The 19,850-nt window shown below is 37.8% G+C and overlaps 1 protein-coding gene across 4 annotated transcripts in view; it reads right to left on the bottom strand.

Moving 5' to 3' along the window:
* NCK1 (NCK adaptor protein 1) overlaps positions 1-19,850 on the bottom strand; it is a 69,507-nt gene that overhangs the window by 32,011 nt on the left and 17,646 nt on the right. For 2 of the 4 annotated variants that reach the window (XM_072956727.1, XM_072956705.1), the window contains exon 2: positions 14,605-14,714. The exons of the other annotated variants lie outside the window; for them this stretch is intronic. The gene's annotated coding sequence lies outside the window, so the exon portion shown is untranslated. The remainder of the gene's footprint in view (positions 1-14,604; positions 14,715-19,850) is intronic. 4 annotated transcript variants of the gene reach the window in all.

Raw genomic sequence — 19,850 nt, 5'->3', positions numbered from 1 at the left:
TGAAGTCCTAATTTCCAGCACCTCAGAATGTAACTACAATTTGGAGATAGGGTCTTTAACAAGGTAATTAAGGTAAAACGAGGTCATTAGGATGGACCCTAATCCAGTCATTTTAAGAGCTAATTAGTTCACAGATACACTCAGTGGGAAGACTACATGAAGACAGTGGGAGAAAACAACCATCCAACAAGCCAGAAAAAGATCTCAAAAGAAATCAAACCTGCCAGTATTTGCTCTCAGATCAGACTCCAGCCTCCAGAACTTCGAGACAACATATTTCTGTTGTTTAAGCCACCCAGTGTATGATACTTTGTTATGGTAGCCCTAGCAAACTCATACAATACACATAGAATTTATCATCTGAACTATTTTTAAGTGTACAGTTTTGTGGCATTAAGTACATTCATAGTGTTATGCAATCATTACCACCATCCATCTTCAGAACAATTTTCATATTGCAAAACTGAAACTCTACACCCATTAAATGATAACTCTCCTATACACAGCCAAACTACTAATTAAGTATGAGAGAATAAAATCATTTTCAGATATGCATGCTCCGAAAATATTTAATTCCAATGTACCTTTACTCAGGAAATAACTAGAGAACATACTATAGCAAGAAAAAGGAGTCAAGGAAGAAAAAAGAAGACACTGAAAGCAGAGGAACCAATGAAGAAAGGCAAAAAGATTTCTAGGATGTCAACAAAACCAAATTAAGCTCTGAAGCAGGCCTAGAATAAACAGTCCAAACTGGAATACGATTACAGGAAAAAGAAAAAACCTGACAGGTAACCTGACAGATCTGACCACATGAAAAATTATACAAATACGAATTTTATAGAACTCTTGGTGGGCGTGGGAAGGCTAAGCTATAAATTCAAAGAAAATTTTAAATGAGAATCTAATAAGTTCCTTGTGAATTTCAAGAAAAAATAAGTTACACAAGACAGGATATTTAGTCATAGGAGGTGGGTCAGCTGTAAGCAATACATACATGGTTATGTGGTCACACTAACGAAAACACTGAATCTGAGTATGTAATTTTATCAAGACAGTGGCGCCAAGAAAGATAAGTTAAGAAAATGAATGCCAACATTTATCTTAAAACCAGCAGATGTCTAAATTTAATGAATAAGAGATAATAAGACATTATAAAGTTTTTACTTATCAAAGTAATACGTGAACATAGTTTAGAATCTCATATAGTGCCAAAAGGCCTATAACAAAAGTAACAGTATTTAGTTCTGCTCCTTTTTCCTCCCCCTTGCCTCGAGGTAATCACTCTCACCTTTTTTTAGCTGTTTCTTCTCGTTTCATCAAGCATCATTAGAAACAGCTACAGAAGTTGAAGTGATTACTTCCTGAGTCAAAGGGGTGAGAAAAGTAGAGGGAGAGCAAAGGACTGCTATTTTTGTTATAGGCCTCTTAGCACTATTTGACATTTTAAACTATATTCATATATTGATGACTAAAAATGTAGAAAGCCTCACTGATCCCTTAAAAATAAAAAATTCAGTCAATCAAAATACTGAATAGCTAACTTTTATGCTGTACCAGCATCTATTCTCTCTTCTTTTTGTTATACTATCTCAACTTCTTTCTGAGAAACTATCCTCTCTATCCCCACCCCTAATTCTATTCCACAATTCTTCACGTGGAGTTGCACCAACTCAGATATAGTATCTGCAACTCATTTTGGCCAATCAGAATATTAAATTCCCTTAATTCTTGTGACTAGTTCGAGAATGGGCTTAAAACTCCAGAAAGACTCCTGGGATACCTAAAGGGGTTACTGGGAAGACACTCTTTTCCCAACAGACTTAAATCTGAGAGCACGTACCCTCAGAGTAAACGTCACCATGTAGAACCTGTCAATGAAGCTGAGAGGCAAACAAAGATTAGATTTCAGTTTTTAAGCCCCCAAACCTAATCATTCTTCAATCTAGAATCTAACCCCAATTTTTTTCATAAATTTCATTTATGAAATGAAAAATTGTTAAAACAAAAATAGGGCCAATATATAAGACAGTAATAGGCATCATAACTGACTGAAAAAAAAAAGAGTATCAAATTTAAAGGGAGAAAATACTATAAGAAAGGAGACTTCAGATGGAAGAAAAATAAGCAGAAACAAGAATACAAAAAGCTAGATGGAGATTAAGGAAATCCCAATACTAGCAAGTACAGATATTTCCAAATTTAACAACTCTGTGTGTGCTTGTGTGTATAAACACTTTGGAATGGGTTTAATGAAAATCAACACTGAACACTATGTGGAGCTTATAAACAACCAAATCACTGAATTTATCAAGCTTTCGCTTGTAAACATCTTTACCAGTTATTTTTTTGAGGTCCTACTATGTGCTGGGCACATTATGAGTGAACCAGCTTACAAGCTAAAGCGGTCCTGGAAGAGCTTATAGGCTAGTGGGAAAAGTTCTATTTCTTGTTAATATTAATTTATCTGTAGTGCTGACTTAAACTTATTCCACTCCCAATTAGCATCACAAAGTATGCCAATTGCATCTGTAAATTAGGTCCAGTGTGTTGCTACTGTTTATACATTTAGCTACCTCTAACTGGACCAGACCAATAAAACCACCCATCTTTTCACTTTATAAAACTCTAAGCTCCCAGAATACACCTATTTTAAAATGTAATATAAAAACACATGGTCTGCCTTGAATTCCAAAGACCTAAAGAATAAAAAAATATAATGGTCCTAAGAAGGCAAGCTTGGTATCAAGTACAAAACAGGACAGATCCAGAGAAGCAGCGTAACAAGTTTATATCCACTAGTTCTACGACAGGCTGTACATTCTGGTTTTATTCCCCTCATACAGGGTAATGCCAAAAAGGGGACTATTCATATTTGGAGGAGGGCTTTTCTACTCTGTATGTCATCCATCCTGGAGGTTCTGGGAAATACAAAGTATTTTCCTGAAACACGGAAGTAGGAATTTTATTCAGCCTAGACTGCCTCTTAACCCCTAAGTGCTGGGGGAAAAGACCATCATAAAGAATCATGTCCTTTACCTAAGGAGAGTAGAGCTGAACTAGGTAACTCCACTCTCAAAAACAAAATGGGAGTCAAAAACTAGAGACCAGAGGCTATGACAGCAAAACACTTGGGTTATCTCTTATTTCTTTATTACTTATTATCTGTCTAGATTCTCTTAACTCTTCAGCCAAGCCTGAGTAACTCTCAAGTCGTTGTGTAGGTTAAATAGCTTTAAAAGTACAAAGAAAAATCTTCACCTTCTGAGATCTTATTCAAGGGAAAAAGGAGAATAGGAGCCAGTCCAGGCCTCAAGACAGAACACCCCACACTGTTCTCACAAAGTGATGCAATTCTCCACAGGTGCTTGCAAACTGTTATATTACTGCACAAAGAGGGCTAGGTCTTCAGGGATAGTTCTCTTCTACCACCAACCCGTCTAGCTTCCTCAGGTTATTCCTAATCTGTAGGGCTGGGAGGTACCTCTTAGCCCTATTTGACAATTTAAGCCATGTTTACACATTACGTTGATAAATAAGGATCCTCCAAGTGCAGGGTCTGCACCTAAGGGTGAGTACCTCCTTCAGTTCTGTACTTAGGCAACTTAGTTGCTTGCCTCACCCTAGTCCCAGCCCTGCTTCACTGCCCCTCCAAATAAAATATGATTATGATACATTCAATTTCCTTTCTAACCACATACTTGGGTTCTAGACACTACTGTGTCATTAGCTATGACTCAGGGAATGTCCTATCAACCTCCCTGAAACTCCATTTTCTTATCTGTAAAATAAGGAACCTGAATCAGATAAAATCCAAGTCTTTTTTGAGCACTAAAAATATGATCTAAGTTTCCCCTTAAATTTCCCAGACTAAACAAAACCAGATTTGTACTGCGTTTTTTAATTTTTTCATTATATTTACCCCTCAGTATCCCACTCCTCTTTAGTATACTCTAAGTACTGTATTCCTTAAAAGTGTTGTTCCAAGGTGTACATATTTCCAAAAGAATACACACAGCACAGGGGACAGTGGAACTATCATTTCCCCAAGATATACAGTATAAATAAGGTTTAGATTACATCATTACTTTAAGCAACTATATTCTCCTGTCATACGCCAAACCTGTGGTCACCTGAAATCCCAGACATATTTAACATGCAATTAATTGTAACATTTGTACATCTTTCACATTAACTGCTGCACTTTACCTCCCCCTCATGGCCTCTATGCGTAAGTTTTATTCAAAAATAAATTCAGGACTTTACTCAGAGATGTCAGAATGGCTATTATCAAAAAGACAACAATTAAGTGTCAGTGAGAAAATGGACAAAAAAGAACCCTCATGCACCACTGGTGGGAATATAAACTGGTGTAGCCACTATGAAAAACGGTATAGAGATTCCTCAAAAACTTACAAATAGAACTACCATATGATCCAGGATTTTCACTTCTGGATATTTATCCAAAGAAAACCAAAACACTAATGCAAAAAGATATATGCACCCCTATGTTCATTGCAGCATTATTTGCAATAGCCAAGATATAGAAGCAAACTAAGTGCCCATCAACAGATGAATGGATAAAGAAGATGTGAGATACACACACACACACACACACACACACACACACACACACACACACATACAAATGGAATATTACTCAGCTATTAAAATAAGAATGATATCTTGCCATTTGCAACAACATGGATGGACCTAGAAGATTCTAGGCTAAGTGAAATAAGTTAGACAGAGAAGGACAAATACTATGTGATTTCAGTTATATGTGGAATCTAAAAAACAAAACAAATGCACAAACATAACTAAACAGAGTCATAGATACAGAGAGTAAACAGAAGGTTGCCAGAGGGTAGGGGTTGGAGGAGGAGAAAAGTAGGTGAGGGAGATTAAGAGGTACAAACTCTCAGTGACAAAATAAGTGAGTCACAGGTATGAAATACAGTGTGGGGAATACAGTCAATAGTTACGTAATATCTATGTCTAGTGACAGACAACAACTAGACTTATGGTGATCATTCTGAAATGTTTAGAAATATGGAATCACTATGTTGTATACCAGGAACATAGGTGTTGTAAGTCAATTATATTTCAAGAACAAACAAACTGAGATGGCAGATGTTCACTAAACCTATTGTGGTAATCATTTCCTGATGTACGTAAGTAAAGTCATTATGTTGTACACCTTAAACTTATATAGTGAGGTATGTCAATTATATCTCAACAAAACTGGGGGGGGGGGGTAGGATGGTAAATTTTATGTGTATTTTACCACAATAAAAAAGTTGAAAAAAATATAATTTAAACTTTTTAAGGTCTAATGTTTCCCTTTTTGTTTCATTTTTTATTAGATACTTTAGTTCTTTGTACTTAAATCCACTTCAAGTGTCAAAACCCTGTTTAGATAATTTACATAAACAATAAAACAATGGTAGTATGTGAATTACATGACTTTTAAAATAAATCAGCTGATGAAGATGATATACAGGGGAACATGTTATGATAAGGTTAAAAAAAATGGTATTACTGTTTTTTTTCCACAGCAGTAAAAATAAGATTTTAATAAAGTGTTTTAAGAGTTTTTCCTTTAACAAAAAAAGTCTTTCCTAAACAATATCATGTTTCCTGTTTAATTATTAAATTCTAAACAACCTAGTCTCCATCGTACAGCCAGCATAACCTGAGCTTTTAACTCTTCTGCTCAAAATCTTTCAACGGTTCCTCCTAGACCTCAGAATAAAAACACCTTCACATAATCATATCTTTCCATATTCTGTACCTATGCTCTACCCATACATAAAGATCCATGTTCTGCTCCCTGAATTTGGTATTCTATAAGGATGTTTATCTGTGTATTACTCCTTCTTTGGTACCTAAATTCAAGAGTCATTTCTCTAGAAAGCCTCATCAGAAAAGGCTGATTTAGGTACCTCTCCACTGTGCTCTTACACCACCTTTTATTTACTTTATTAAGGCACTCAACATCTTCTCATTAAAACAGGCTGCTTAAATAATGTCTCCCTACACAAGAAGTTCTTAGACAAAATAGACAAAGTCTCGTTTCACTTTGTATACTTGGCACCTCTACAGAATACCACTCACATGGTAATTAAACTTACAGAATTAACATAACTTCCAGCTCCCTTCACATGATGTTTCAGTCCTCAATACAGCATGCCCTTCCTTGTTCAGCAAATTCCTGAATATCCTTTATGATCTCATTCACATTTGTTTTCTTTGCATCATTTCCCCAGGCATCTGTGAGCAGTTAGTCGATCCCTTCCCTATGCATCTACCTAACTTCTCCTCTCTATATACTCATTCCACTGAATCTGAAATTCTCTTGTACAGTTCTTATAACTTCTGTATTTCCATATGGCAGAAACCATTAAGTGTCTACCTCTCCAACTGAGCTCAGCACCAGCAACCACAAGAAAAAAAAAATGTATTTAAGCTTCCTTTGGAGTTAGATGTGACTATTTAAGTCATACTCTTCAAGCAGTAGTCAGTTGCAGCTTACCTCCTATAACAAGTAGGTTTTGGTTTTACTCAGTATCACTAACTCTGGTCCCCAGTATCATGTGAGACTCTTTCAGTCTCTATGATCTTACAGGACATGAATTCAGGACCACCTCAACTATTTCCATACCCAAATCCTGCCATAGCCAAGGCTTCAACCCCACTTTGCACTTCTAGCCCATTACTTCCAAAGATGAATTTATCTCATTTTTAACAAGATTTTTGTTTCTTTTACTTTTTTTTATTGAGTGATAGTCACTTTACAATGTTGTGTCAAATTCTAGTGTAGAGCACAATTTTTCAGTTATACATAAACATATATATATTCATTGTCATATTTTTTCCCACTATGAGCTACCACAAGATCCTGTATATATTTCCCTATGCTGTACAGTATAATCTTGTTTATCTATTCTGCATTTTAAAATCCAAGTCTGTCCCTTCCCATCCCCCACCCCCTTGGCAACCACAAGTTTGTGTTCTATGAGTCTGTATCTGTTTTGTATTTATGTTCTTTTTTTTTAGATTCCTCATATGAGCGATCTCATATGGTATTTTTCTTTCTCTTTCTGGCCAACCCCACCTAGAATGACACTCTCCAGGAACATACAAGTTGCCGCAGACGGCGTCATGCTGTCAGTTTTCATGGCTGAAAAGTATTCCCATTGCATAAATATACCATATCCTCTCTACTCAGTCATCCATTGATGGCCATTTAGGCTGTTTCCATGTCTTGGCCACTGCAAACAGTGCTGCTATGAACATTGGGGTGCAGGTGTCATTCCGAAGTAAGGTTCCCTCTGGACACATGCCCAGGAGCGGGACTTCTGGGTCACACGGCAAGTCTATTCCTAGTCTTCCGAGGAATCTCCATACGACTTTCCACAGTGGCTTTCCTTGCTTCCCTCTCCCACTCTTAATGATTTAGATGTCTTCTTTTACAATTTTGTGCTTATTGTTTTTGTAATTCATGGCAGTTATTTCCTTTCCAGTTATGAGTTTCTCATTTTTGTAACATCCTGCATCTTTTCTATTTAGAGTAGGCCTGTCAATATTTCTTTTAGCATGGGTTTAGTGTGCTAAACTCTTTGTTTTTGCTTGTCTGTGAAGTTCTTTATCTCTCCCTCTATTCTAAAGGATAGCCTTGCTGGATAGAGTATCCTAGGCTGCATCTTTTCTTCATTCAGGACTTTGAATATATCTTGCCACTCCCTTCTGGCCTGTAGTGTTTGTGCAGAGAAATCAACTGAGAGCCTTATGGGGGTTCCCTTGTAACTCACTCTTTGTTTTTCTCTTGCTGCCTTTAGGATCATTTCTTTATCCTTGACTCTGGCCATCTTGATTATGGTATGTCTTGGTGTGGGTCTTTTTGGGTTCTTCCTGTTTGGGACCCTCTGAGCCTCCTTTACTTGGATATCTGACTCCTTTAGGTTTGGGAAGATTTCAGTCATGATTTTTTCAAATATCTTTTCAATCCCCTTTGTTCTTTCTTCCCCTTCTGGAACCCCTATTATGTGTAGATTAGCACACTTTATATTATCCCATAGGTCCTTTATATTGTTTTCATTGTTTTTTATTTGTTTTTCTCTCAGCTGTTCTGATTGGGTGCTTTCTGTTGTCCTGTCTTCTAGGTCACTTATTCATTCCTCTGCATTAGCTAGCCTGCTTTGTACAGGCTTTAGGTCAGCTCTCATCTCAGCAAATGAGTTTACTAATTCTACTTGGTTCTTCTTTATAGCTTCTATTTCATTTCTGACATATTTTATATCTCTAAACACTATTTCTTTTAGTTCCTTCAGTACTTTGATCACTCCTTTTTTGAAATCTTGATCTAGTAGGCCATCAATGTCTATTTCCTTGACCATGCTTTTCAGGGGATTTCTCTTGATCTTTTAATTGGGAGTGGTTCCTCTGCTTCTTCATATTGTTCATCTCTCTCTGGCACTGTGGCTTAAGGAGTATCAATTATCTAGTTCTCCCGGAGACGGTGTGCTCTTAATGATTTTATCAAGAGGTCTTTGTGTCTTCGCCCTGTTTCATGAACTCAGCTTGCTATTTCCAAAAGCCCTCTGTTGGCGCCCTCATCTGTGCTGCTCCCAGCGGCTATTGGCTAGCAGATCACGCCTCCTCCCCAACACTGGGTCAGGTGCTGAGCTCTTACCCGGTAGGCGGGCGGGTCACTCCCCCTCTCGATGCTACAGTCAGATGCTGCTCTCAGGCGAGGCAGGTGGGCAGATCATGCCCCCTCCCAGCACTGTGGTCAGGTGCTGCGTTCCTGCCAGGAAGGCAAGTGACCACCTGCCCTCTCCCAGCGCCATTCGCTCCGCTGCTCTGTGCAGCTGCCAGCTCCGCCTCAGGTCAGCGCCCCGAAGGCGGGCTCGGGGAAGACTGTGGAACAGCCCCGCCCCTGCTCCGTGCCAAATCTCAGCTTCTTGTCTGTCTTGACAGCATGATTTCTCTGAGGTGCCAGGGCAGAAAGATCCTGTCTGCCTCAGGCTGTAAACAAGTCTCAGTCCTGCCTAGGAGGTTGCAGAGCCCCTGGGTGCGGATTCAGGTCTCGGCCCCGCCTCCGCCCGGGCACTGCACACAGGAGAATATGGCGGCTGTGGCTGCTCCCCACCTCTCTTCTCGCGAGAAGTGCCAGTAACGGCGGCGCAGGTCTGAGGAGACAAAGGCTATGGCGCCCATCCCCCCAGGGCACACCAGCTGTGTTGCTTTGCTTTTTTCGCAATTTATGGGAAACTGAAGTTGTTCAGATCCGTATCCCCTCCCGTCACAGTGCACAGCACCCTGCAGTCCCCCGGGGCTGCTTCAGTGCAGCCGCCCCAGTCCTCCACCTAGCTCGGGCAGCCTGTCCCGGCCCCAGCTGCCGGCTAGCATCTCAGGCTGGGTGTCACAGGGACCCTCTGTGCCTGTTTAACTCAGTTCTGTTGGTCAGGGGGTGCTCGGGGCAGATCTTAGCCTCAGAGGCTCCCCCTTCGTCCAGCTGGCCTCTCCGTTGGAGAGGGGAGACCCAGCGAATGAGCGCCAGTCCTCCTTTGCCGCTCCCTCCCCACAGGATCGGTCCCACACTGTTTTGCTTTTTCTTCTTTTTTCCTTTTCTCCTGCCACATTTTTGGCGTCTTTGTCTTTCAAAGAGCACGATGTTCTGTTGGAGTTCGGCAGGTGCTCTGGTTGGCTGAGTAGGTCCGTAGATGTGAGTTTTGGTGTATTTGTGGAAGAGGGTGAGCTACGAGCATCCTTCTACACCGCCATTTTGCTTTGTATCCCCCAACAAGGTTTTATTTTTTAAAATTCTATTTTATCTACCATTGCTTTTTTTAGAGCAGACATATATTATACCCATCCTAATATGTTAAAAAATTGAAAAATCTATTAGGTCAACCAATTATTAAAACTATATGGGTCCCTGCAGATATTTGTGAAGAATGTTAATACAATAAAGCCAAAAGGTTGTATAGCTTATATACATACCTTCTGCTAAAAGGCTATTTTGAGATTATAAAGAAACATATGCTATTTTCTTCCCCTGAAAATCATGTTTATCAACTCTTTCTTTTCTTTTTCTTTTCTCTCTTTTTTTTTTTTTTTTTTTAGTACTTTTGAAGGGTAAGTTTCTAATGCTACTTTCAGGAATACCATCACTGCTAAGATAGAAACAATATTTATCACTGTACCACCAGTTCTTAGCATATCAGGCACACAAGGATGTGACTGAGGTTGACGCCACATAAGGATAGGGTACCTGTGGCAATGAGGTCAATAGGTAGGATTCTATATTCCCACTTTGTTACAAAATGATTACAGGCAGTATTTGTTACAGGCAGTATTCAGTTATCAACTCATCAAAAGACAGAAAAAGAAGAAAAGAGTAGACAAAACAAGAAAAAATAAGTCTACTTATAAACTATATGTAAATGAGTTTAGCTCATTTATACGGGCTTATCAGATTTGATATAAAAATAAAATACAAAATACAAAGCTGCTTATAGTAGAGAAAGGCTGAAAATAAATGAAAAAATATTCTGGCAAAGAACAACACAAAAAAAGACGATGTAGCAATCTTAATAACTGACATAATATTATGGCAACATTAATAGGTATGAAGAGGTATTATATATATAGTAATAAAAGTATAAATAAGCTAAGGAAATATATCAAAATTTTATATATACCTCACTTTTAATATAAACAAGGGAAAACTAATATAATTACAAGAAAAATTCATCTTGAATAGCTGCATGAACCTCTAATACACTTATATTAAAAACTGATAAGAGGTAAGTAAGGATATAGAATACTTGATCCACAAAATCATTAAGTTTAATCTAACAGTTACATAGAGAACTTCCATCAAACAGAAGAATATATATTTTCAAGTATACATGGAACATTTTAAATAGCTGATCATATATTCACAAAGAAAGACAAAAAAATTTCAAAGAACTTATATCTAAGACCACCTTCTCTGACCATAATGTTGAAATCAATAAAACATTTTTAGATGTTTGAAAAATTAAAAATGGCCTCCTAGACCAAAAAATTTAAAAGAAAAAATCATAATAGAAATAAAATAAGAACCAAGCAACAATAAAAGTATTAAGCTATCAAAATGTGGAGCTCAGCTTGTAGCCTTAATGCAGCTGTAACAAAAACATAAAACTAAATATGCTTAACTAATACATTTTCAATTAAAAAACAGGAAAAAGGCAACAGAGCAAATCTTAAGAAAGCTTAAGTGTATTAGTCATATTATAAAATTTTCTATATTTTATAATGCTCTGACATGGTAGGGCCCTTCGGACCCAGGGAAAGACTGTCCCTCCCAGGGTTACCTAATCCCTGGAGATAGCTTGAAAGCACATCTTTGATGTACAACCAACCAGTCCAGAGCCCATATCCCCAATCATCTCCATCAAAAAACACTCAAATACCAAGCCAATATTTTCCCTACCCTAAATTACCCCAGGGTCATGTACTAGAGACAACTAAAGACCACCTCTATCACCCAGAGCTATAAATTATTCAAACTATCCAAACCCAAACTTGCTCAAGCTTACCTACCCTGCCTCATCCATTCCTTCTCACAGACAACAGTAAAGGCTCTGGACTATACTTTCACCTTGCTCCTTTTGTCTCCTTGGTGCTTCCCCAGGTGGCCCAGGGTGGTGTGGCTCCTGTTCCTAAGGAAATGTGAGTAAAAACTTCTCCTTCATGACAGTCATTTCCATGACTGTGTGTGTGTTTTACTCTACCTGATTAAACCAAATCTTGGGTACATTTCAAAACATTAAAGGAAATAAAGAGCAGAAATCAACAAAATGGAAAGTCAGAAAAAAATATCCTAATGGCCCACATTCTGCCTATGGAGTGTGCATATCTCCTAAGCTGTTTTCCTTTCTGAGTGAGACGGACCCCACTAGCTGTGAAGTGTGTTCTCTCTCTAAATAAACTTGCTTTCACCTTAAAATTTAAAAAAAAAAAAAAAACCCTAGAGAAAAGTTTTTCAAACTTAAGAATCAAAAAGCACTATCTATAAAGGAAAAAAATAAATATGGAAAAGATTGACAAAAAGGTACATTAAATCTTCTGCTTTCCTTAAAATCAGTAGTGAGATAAAATTCACACACAAAATTCACTGATTTTAAGTGTAGAGTTCAAGTCTTGACAAGTACATAAAATCACATAACCCAGACCACAATCAAGATCTAAAATATTTTAATCACCCCAATAAGTCCCCTTGTGCTTCTTTATAGTCAATCCTCTCCTTCTTAGCAACTACTAAGGGGCTATCACAATAGTTTTTGCCTTTCCTTGAATTCCTCATAAAAGGAATCATATAAGTTTACTATATTAAATTTAACACTTCTGTCCATCAGATCCCCTATTATCAAAAACATCACTAACTTACTTTGAAAAATGTTATAAAAAGCCTTACTAAAAGAGAGAAAGTTCTAGTGAGATTAGTATCACCAGAGAATACAAATAGCAACTTACCAGACATAGAGCTGAACAGACAGCATAATGGAGCTGGGAACCCTTGCATTCTGGGAGGGAGTAGAATTTACTTTACTCTAGAAATGGGACTGCCTTCCCTGCCCAAAGCATCCCTCAACATTTATAGTACCCCTGCCCGACACTATTACCCAACAGCTTCAAAATGTTTGCTTTACCAAAATGAGACCCATCTTAACACCACCTCAAACCAAAGGACTCGTTTAATGGTGAAGGAGAAATAACAATAAGCATTTGACCATGGCATCCACTGGTCCTACTACATATCACATCATGAGGAAACTGCCACACTGCCAGAATGATGGAGTGGCATATTAAAGGCTCAGCTGACCAGTCATCCTGTTGGTCTTCCAGGATACAGTATATGCACTGAACTGAAGAGTATGGTGTTGCATCCCTGTTATCTAGAATGCACATGTCCAGAAGCCCAAAGATAAAAGCTGGACTGACTCTTTCCCCAATCAACCCCAGTAACTCACTTACGGAATCTGGGAGTCCCATACCCACAATTTAAAACCTCTCTTGTATTAGAGGTCCTGTGGGTAATGCTTCTACCTGATGATACAACAAGGGTTCCAATGAACCTAAAAAGCTACAACCACAAAAGTCAATGGAAGAGAGGCTTCCAGAGGAGGGAGGCACCAAGCACCTTCTTGATACAGAGCCTCTGCACACATGTTCTCTATTAGAATGTTCTTCCCTACTTCTTTATCCACTTAATTTCAACTCATCCATCCAGTCTCTAATTAAGAGAAATCTTCTCCAATCCCTGAATGTCAGGGATAGGCTAGTTTCTCTCTCCCTTTACATGCTCTCATGGCTCTGAAAGTTTCCTACATAACCCTTATCACAATTGTGTTAATTGAAATGTGATTAATATAAATAGAATTTTACTAATTGAAATGTAATTAAAAGACTGTGCATTTTACAAAAAGCTACAACCACTACCTGGACACTTGAGGCTCCTCCTTAGTCTTGACAGACTAGCAGGCAAAGAAAGAAAGAAATATACCAGCAGTGATAAGTGACTGACTATATTAGGAGTTGTTGTATACAGTGTGGACAGGGAGAAATCTGTCTGAAACTCAGGGTGTTTTCCATGCTTGGTACTAACAAAGAAAACAGGAAATTGCAGCAACCATGGCCAAAAAGGGGCAAGACAACTAAGGGCTCAAGTCCCCCAAAGATGGAAGTCTCCAGGTCACAAGCAGCCTAGAGCAGCTGGACTGCCTGCTGGTCCCGCACAAGGGAAATATAAAACATGTGGTGAAGGAGGAAGATGATGAATACTAATCCTTGGCTCAAGACCAGCTGCATCAGCAAGTTGCACCAGCTTGCACCACCAACCCTTTCTAAATTTCTGTTGAAGAGACTGCAGTGATTCAGTGAAGGATTAGAAACAATGCAGGGCCCAAGTAGATCATAGTAGAGCAAGAGGTACATTTGTGGCAGTTTGTTACACAGCAAAAAACTAAAACAGCTAGAATCAAAGGAGAGGCTGACAGCAAGACAGATTCTATCAGAATTCTCTTACACTTCATCTTCATGCTATCCAACTCTCCTTTGATTCTAGCTGTATTAGTTTCCTAATGCTGTGTAACAAACTGCCGCAAATTTAGTGGCTTCAAACAATACAAACCTCTTATCTTAAAGTTCTGGAGGCAAGTTCAAACAGGTTTTACAGAGCTAAAATCAAAGTCTGCACTCCTTCAGGAGGCCCTAGGGGGAAATTCATTCATTGCCTACTCCAGCTTCTTAGAAGCTGCCCACATTCCTTGGCTCCTAGCCATATCATCACAACCTCTGCTTCCACTGTTGCATCTCTTTCTAAAATTGACACTCCTGTCTCCCTCTTTCAAGGCTCTATGTGATCACATTGGGCCCACCCAGATAATCCAGAAAAATCAACCTGTCTCCAGAGTTTCTTCTGCCATGCACGGTAATATATTCACAGGTTTATAAGATTATGATGTAGATATCTTTAGGACACCATTATTCTGCCTACCACACTAGTCATAACCTAAGGCTAATAATTTCAGGTAGGTTTTGACTTACTTCTCCCACAGTATTCAATGTGATTCATTTTCTTCCTGCCCTACAGCTTCGTTAAAGCCATGAAGTGAGACACCACTGGGAACCCACTTGACAGGCTCTTGTTTGCAGCCCTAAAACGGGAGAGGGAAGGAGAAAGAATTTATACCCTACCGAGGCAATCATCAACTTATGGAGAAGAACACATGATACAGTTTACGCTCGTCCATCCCTGAATAGATAATTTGAAAAGCATCTAGATTCTCAGAAATTCCCACAGGGATTAAGCCCTAATTGCCACATAAATTAATAACTCAGTAACACAGTCTTCTTCTTCTTCTTCTTTTTTTTTTTTTGGTAGGGGGTGTGGGAGGGTGGTAATTGGGTTAATTTATTTATTTAGTGGAGGTACTAGGAATTGAAGCCAGGACCTCGTGCCCTGGCATGCACTCTACCACTGAGCTATACCCTCCCCCTTAATAACACAGTCTTGTATTGGCTTTTCTTCTTTTATTTCATTCACCCTGGTCTCTTGTTCTTGATACCCCAGATCACCTGCCAAATAAATTACCTGCACACAACTACTTGCTTTTAAATTGTACTTTACGGAAGAGGATGGGGAAGAAACCTGGTAAAGATAATCAGGTAAAGAGTTTTAGACACAGAAAATGGAAACACGATTTAATAAAATGAAAGGTATACACACAGGAGAGCGTCTGATGTTGACATTATCACTGTATAACTTTGAGTCAAATCTCTTAGCTTCTCTGTTTTATCAACTGTAAATGAATGGTTTGACTTCCATGACTCTTAGTTCTTTTCAGCTCTAAACTTTTATGATACAACAAACAACACTATGGACTGGTGAAGGGACAGCAGAAAGGCAGAGTTGTGAGATTTTCACCAAAGAGGCCAGCCAAGTAAACTGTGAACTAAGCTAGTCAGAAGGTAATGTAGTATGGATTCAAAAAGCCACAGAGAAATCAGAACCCTCATACACTGCTGGTGGAAATGTAAAATGGTATAGCCACTTTGGAAAACAGTTTGGCAGTTCCTCAAGAGGCTAAACATAGCTACCAGGTAACCCAGGAATTCCATTCCTGGTTATATAAGCAAGAGAAATGAAAACATATATTCACTAAAAATTAATAAAATGAAGTTGAACTCTTACCTTACACCATATACTAAACAGATCAAAGACCTAAATGGACAAGCGAAAAACCATAAAACTCTTAGAAAAAAAAAAAACAGGGCAAAAGCTTCACAACATTAGCCTTGGCAATAATTTCTTGGATTTAACACCAAAAGCACAGGCAACAAAAGAAAAATTAGATAAATTGGATTTTATCAAAATTAAACTCTTGTGTGCCAAAGGACAATACCATGGAATGGGAAATAATATTTGCAAGTCACATATCCAATAAGGAATTGATATCCAGAATATATAAAGAACACTGACAACTCAACAGCAAAAAAACCAACCCAATTAAAAAATGGGAAAAGAATTTGAATAGACATTTCTCCAAAGAAGATATACAAATGGCCAATAAGCACAAGAAAAGATGCTCAACATCACTAATCATTAGGAAAATGCAAATCAAAACCATAATGATATAACACCTCACACTCATTAGGGTAGCTAATCCTATAAAAAAAAAGCAGAAAATAACAAGTATTGGTGAAGACGTGGAGAAATTAGAACCCTTGTGCATTACTGGGAGGAATGTAAAATGTGCAGCCACTGTGAAAAACAGTTTGGATTCCTCAAAAACTTAAAAATATAATCAAGCAACTCTACTTCTGGGTATACATCTAAAATAAGTAAAAGCAGGGTCTTGAATAGATATTTGCATACCAAGCAGTGCCTTTCCAAGCAGGTCCTAAGAAAACTGAGTTTCCTATCAGCATAGACACAGCCCTGTGCTTTCCTGAATTTGAACCCCTGGTACACCTTAACGAGACTGAGTTCTGTTTAGCCTAGATGCTGAGATTCTGGGTTACCAAAGCCCAAGCCCACCATATTCATTGCAGCATTATTCACAATAACCAAAAAGCAGAAGCAACCAGTGTCCATCAACAGATGAAAGCATACATAAAATGTGATATATACAATCAATGGAATATTACCAGTCTTTAAAAGGACATGCTACAATGTGAAAACATGATGCTAAGTGAAATAAGCCAATCACAAAAGGACAAATATTGTATGATTCTACTTAAATAAAGTTCCTAGAGAGATCAAATACATAGAGACTGAAGGCAGAATGGTGGTTGCAAGGGGCTGCAGGATGGGCAAATAAGACTTTAGTGTTTTATGGGTACAGAATTTCAGCTGAGGAAGCTGAAAAAGTTCTGGAAACAGCTGGTGGTGATGGCTGCACAACAGTGTGAATATACTTAAAGCCACAAAATATATACTTAAAAATGGTTAAAATGGTAAATTTTATGTTACGTATATCTTACCACAATAAAAACAATTTATACATGAATATCCATAGCAGTATCATTCATAATAGTTAAGAGGTCCATCAACTGATAAATGGATAAATCTGGCATATCCATGCAATGGAATATTATTCAGCAATAATAATAAAATACTAATACATGTTAAGATTTAAAAAATGGTTGTGCAATAATGAGGGGTTACAAGTGGATGAACCTTAAAAATTTATGCTAACTGAAGAAGCCAACAAAGGGCTACATATTATTTGATTCCCTTTATGTGAAATGTCCAGAATGAACAAATCTATAGAGACAGAAGTACATTAATAGCTGTCTAGGAGGACAGAGGGTAGGGGAAGTCAGAGGGTGACAACTAACAGGATTGGGGTTTCTTTTGTGGGTGGTGTAAATGTTCTATGTGGTGATGGTTGCAAAACTATCTGAAAAGTACTAAAAGCTACTGAATTGTACACTTCATCTTGAGGTTGTTTTTTTTTTTAATTTCCTCTGATTTCATTGTTGACCCACCAGTTTTTCAGTAGCATGTCGTTTAGTCTCCATGTAATGTTTTTCTCATTTATCTTTCTGTGGTTGATTACAGAACTGCATACTTTAAAATGGGTGAATTGTATGTATGTGAATTATATTTCAATAAAAATTTTTTTAAAAAGCCAACAAGACCTAGTGACTGAATGGAACTGTAAAATGAAGCAAAAGGATAAACAAAAGATTAACTAGAAGAGAGTAGAAACATCACAGTTTGAATTCTTGCTCTGAGATTTATTATGTGTGACTTTGAGCAACTTAACCTCTCTGTGCTTTGGTAACACCTACTTACAGGGTTGTTGTGAATATCAAACAAAATAATATGTAAAACACTTAGTACAGTGCCTGCTACATAATTGCCTTCCCTGCACTATTCCTCCTACCTCATGCTAAAAATTACATCACCAATTGTATGGACATATAAAATCAATGACAGTTATATCCAAATTTTACGATAAAGAAATTATGTCTGTTACAGGTAGCAAATAATCTAAAAGTCACAAATTATATGCTACTGGAAAAGCAATTTTCAACTGCTAATTCAAACTGAAACCAGAGGCAAAGGGAAAGATAAACTTTTGAACCTCTATTCACCAATTATCTCTCAGCTTCTTCTTCTCTTCCCTTCCATTTTTAAACACTTCTTTCCTTACCTCCCCATCTTTTTACCTTACCCTTTATTCCAAACTACTGCTCTTGATCATGAGAAAACAACAAGTTTTTTTTTCCCCATTATAATATATGTTAAGACGAAAAAACAAAAGATTGGCCATGCAAGCTCTAAGACAACCAAACTCTCCCCAGCTAACCTGCCAAAGTTCCCTAAAGAAAAAGATAACGAAAAGGAATGAACCTACAGCCAGCATAGTACTCAACGGTGAAAAACTCAAAACCTTCCCACTAAAATCTGGGACAAGACAAGGATGCCCACTATCACCCCTCCTATTCAACATAGTCCTGGAAGTCCTACCCACAGCAATCAGGCAAGAGAAAGAAATAAAAGGGATCCAAATTGGAAAAGAAGAGGTAAAAGTGTCATTATATGCTGACGACATGTTACTATATATAGAAAACCCTAAAAGGTCCACACAAAAGCTACTAGAGCTGATTGAAGAATTCAGCAAGGTAGCAGGTTACAAAATTAATGTTCAAAAATCAGTTGCATTTCTTTACACTAATGATAAATCAACAGAAAAAGAAAATAAAGAAATAATCCCCTTTAAAATAGCACCCAAAGTAATAAAATATCTGGGAATAAATCTAACCGAGGAGGTGAAAGAATTATACACAGAAAACTATAAACCATTGATGAAGGAAATTAAAGAAGACTTTAAAAAATGGAAACATATTCCATGCTCCTGGATTGGAAGAATCAATATTGTTAAAATGGTCACACTGCCCAAGGCAATCTACAGATTTAATGCAATTCCTATCCAATTACCCAGGACATATTTCACAGAACTAGAACAAATCATAATAAAATTTATATGGAACCATCAAAGACCTAGAATTGCTAAAGCATTACTGAAGAGAAAGAAAGAGGCTGGAGGAATAACTCTCCCAGACTTCAGACAATACTACAGAGCTACAGTCATCAAGACAGCATGGTATTGGTACCAAAACAGACATATAGACCAATGGAACAGAATAGAGAGTCCAGAAATGAACCCACAAACTTTTGGTCAACTCATCTTCGACAAAGGAGGCAAGAATATACAATGGAATAAAGACAGTCTCTCCAGCAAATGGTGTTGGGAAAACTGGACAGCAGCATGTAAAACAATGAAGCTAGAACACTCCCTTACACCATATACAAAAATCAACTCAAAATGGATTAAAGACTTAAACATAAGAGAAGATACAATAAACCTCCTAGAGGAAAACATAGGCAAAACATTATCTGACATACATTTCAAAAATTTTCTCCTAGAAGAAATAAAAGCAAGAATAAACAAATGGGACCTAATGAAACTTACAAGCTTCTTCTGCACAGCAAAGGAAACCAGAAGTAAAACAAGAAGAAAACCTACGGAATGGGAGAAAATTTTTGCAAGTGAAACCGACAAAGGCTTGATCTCCAGAATATATAAGCAGCTCATACGACTCAATAAGAAAAAAATAAACAACCCAATCCAAAAATGGGGAGAAGACCTAAACAAGCAATTCTCCAAGGATGACATACAAATGATCAAAAAGCACATGAAAAAATGCTCAATATCACTAATTATCAGAGAAATGCAAATCAAAACTACAATGAGGTATCACCTCACACCAGTCAGAAT

This window comes from Vicugna pacos, chromosome 1 (assembly GCF_048564905.1).
Source record: "Vicugna pacos chromosome 1, VicPac4, whole genome shotgun sequence".
Taxonomy (NCBI): Eukaryota; Metazoa; Chordata; class Mammalia; order Artiodactyla; family Camelidae; genus Vicugna; species Vicugna pacos.
This window is presented reverse-complemented; position numbering and strand designations above follow the sequence as displayed.